The sequence below is a fragment of the Armigeres subalbatus genome, chromosome 2 (genome assembly GCF_024139115.2).
Source record: "Armigeres subalbatus isolate Guangzhou_Male chromosome 2, GZ_Asu_2, whole genome shotgun sequence".
In the NCBI taxonomy this organism is placed as follows: domain Eukaryota; kingdom Metazoa; phylum Arthropoda; class Insecta; order Diptera; family Culicidae; genus Armigeres; species Armigeres subalbatus.
Genome location: NC_085140.1, coordinates 272,967,757 through 272,970,917, shown reverse-complemented (window position 1 = coordinate 272,970,917; position 3,161 = coordinate 272,967,757). Strand labels below are relative to the sequence as shown.

At 37.8% G+C, this 3,161-nt stretch overlaps 1 pseudogene; it reads left to right on the top strand.

Annotated features, from left to right (window-relative positions):
• Positions 1-748: 748 nt before the first annotated feature.
• Positions 749-2,437, top strand: LOC134209731 (uncharacterized; annotated as a pseudogene).
• The last annotated feature ends 724 nt before the right edge of the window (positions 2,438-3,161 follow it).

Here is a 3,161-nt window from a genome sequence, read left to right as displayed (position 1 = left end):
AAGAAACCCCAATCCCGAATGCTCCTTTCAAAATTGCTCATATAGATATCCTTTTCCTCGAAAACGACCATTTTCTCACCTATATCGACAAATTTTCCAAATTTGCCCAAATTAAACATATTGAATCAAGAGCTGCAGTCGATATAGTCCCTGCCGTTAAAGACCTCCTCTTAAAATACAATCCCCTGAAACTTTAGTCATGGATGGTGAAAAATCATTTATGACCGGAGATCTGGTAAACTTCTACAATACACATCGTATCGAACCATACGTTACGGCAACAGGACGTAGCGAGATGAATGGTATTGTGGAGCGTTTCCCCTCTACAATTTTGGAAATTTACAGAACCACAAAACATGAAAATCCTGGAAAACCCGCCACTGATCTACTCCTTTTGTCACTAAACAAATATAATTCCTCCATCCATAGTGCTACTAAACACACCCCTCTCGAAATCATACTTCCATCTCCTAGAACTCCTGAAATCATAGAGAAAGTTTTCAAAAACCTTACAGTAAAACAAAAGAAAGATTTAGGATTTCACAATAAATCCATGAAACATGTAGAGATTCAATCCAATCAGGAAGTGTATGAAAATGCACGACAAAGAATCAAACATAAACCCCGTTTTAGGAAAAACAAAGTTAAAGAAGTTAATAAAAGTACCGTCATTATGGATGATGGAAGGAGAGTACACAAAAATGATGTTAAAATCAGGAAAATCTAATAATCCCTAATCCTTATCCTTTCTTCCTACAGAATTTTAATATTTTTAAATTTAGTAATAGGTAACTCGATAGAAGTTAGGAGAATTGATCACTTGCCAATAATCATCTTCCAGTCAGGTTTAGCAAGAATCCAAATAGCTTCTCATTATTATGTTCACCATTTTAATATCACTTCATTGAAATTTCATGTAGAGAATCTCAGAAATCAATTTGATCAGTTAAAAGGTAATCAGTTTACACCACTGTCGATTCAGAAATTCGAGGAAATTCAGCAAACACTAAAAAACTTAGCTCCCTTCAGGAGACAAAAGCGTTGGGACAGTTTAGGAACTGGTTGGAAATTTATAGCAGGAAGCCCAGACGCTAATGACTTGAAGATTATAAACTCCTCAATTAATGAGCTTGTATACAACAACAATAAACAGATTAGAATTAGAAGGCACTTAATTTACAGATGAAAGAATTAGTTTTCAAAACAAAAGATGCAATTGAACTGTCAAACTCCAAATCATTGGAAATCTATTCAATAAATAATTTTCTAAATCTTAAATTTTTAGCAGAGAAATTTACTCAAATTGTTGAAAGTATAGCCCTTGCAAAAGTAGGAATTTTGAATGAGAAAGTGCTAAGTCAAAATGAAATTGAGATGTTGTATCAAGATCTATCTAAACAAAATATCTTACTTCATAATGCCTTGGAAGCACTCAATTTTGCTGAAACAACAGTCGCCACCAAAACTCCCATCTTAGACAAGAGGATTTTCAACAAGATTCACGTCTTCCCTGTCACAGCTAGTCACAAACAGATCCATCTGGCTAGAAGGAACTATTTGCATCATGAAACCGGTAATTACATTGTGGGCTCTTTAGAGACAATCATATACAAGCCCATGAAACAGAATTCGACAATTCCGGATGTGTACCAAAACTTCTCTCGGGACAACAAGCAAGCTGCAATTACACCATGAATCCACCTGAACATAAAATCATTATTATAAATGATGAAAACGTCATAATGAACTCCGACAGGAATATTTCATTCTCATCAAATTGTGGAATCAGCAACCGTACGTTATCTGGAACATTTTTGATATCGTTTCACGACTGTGAGGTGATCAACAACATCACCTATTCCAATATGATTCGGAATATGGCTGGAAGTCCAATACAGCTTCCATTAGATGGTCTTACAATACAAAAACAGTTCACAATAGCAAACCTAAGCTTGGAACATCTACATAGTTTGCATCTGGAAATGAGAAAGGAAATGGAATACATTCGATTGAACAACACCAGCATCCAGTGGCCTTCCTGGCCCGTTTTTGGAGGAATCATCTCCCTCCCCTGCACGATAATCGGTATTGCGATTCTTTTAAAAAATTTCTCCCACAGATCAACCACTGTAAAGATACAAGCATCTAATATCACAGCCCCACAGGACCCAGTGGTCGACATTCAACCCAGGATAAGATCTTTGACTCTAATGGATGTGATTCGGACGGACCCTTATCTCTCAGGAAGGGACGAGTTAGCAACGGAGCTAGCCGATGGGCGCTAGAAAAATGCTGACGACCCCGTCGCATCGAATTGGCAACGGAAGCCGCCAGAACGAGGGCATCGGAATCTGCTGACGACACTTGACGACGACGTTGGAGCGGACGGCAACCAACTGGAATGCGACCCAACAGTGCGACGACGGAAAAGTGCAAGTGCAAGGCTTTTGAGGTTTGATTAATTTTAGTTATTGAATAAAAGTTAGTTCGATTTCGGCTCGTGAACGTGTAGGTTGTTCTTTTTTAAAAAGAAATCCCGGTGCGGAAAATTTTAACTCGCGGACCAAACTCCCGAGGTGTGAGGCTACCTTTACGTCAAATATTGTATACATTTAGGCCATATCCCGTGTGAAATTAAGCTGAATGGCGTTCCATTAATAAGAGCATGAGGTTTAGCGTAAATTTCAATGGAATATTCTATCTGTGTTGCTTCGTAGCCGCGCATCTTACCGCATGCGCATGGCCAAGAATGGTCCCTTCATGTATATACACAGAAAAAAAAAATCCGTGGTAAAAATTACTATTTTGTAGGCTACGCTTTGTTTTTAAAACAACTATAAAATTTCAGTACAATCAACTACGGTTTCAGAGAAGTTTACCACTATTTCAGTTCATGTGACAACATTCCGCAACGGCCACAGTTAATTTTTACTGCGCGCTTGATAATATCAAACGGGTTTGTTATCTGCTGAAAATCGTCGGTGCATATTCTTAAAATAACCCTCGGAATGGTAGTTTCGACCGCAACATTTTTTTGGTGTGTAGTAATAGAAAGATTTGCCGGTTTTACCTCAATAATCTAAATAAATTATTCTATATCAATACGGCCTTAAAGCTCGTCAATTTTCCCATGATATCTATGAGCAAGCTATTATGCCCGA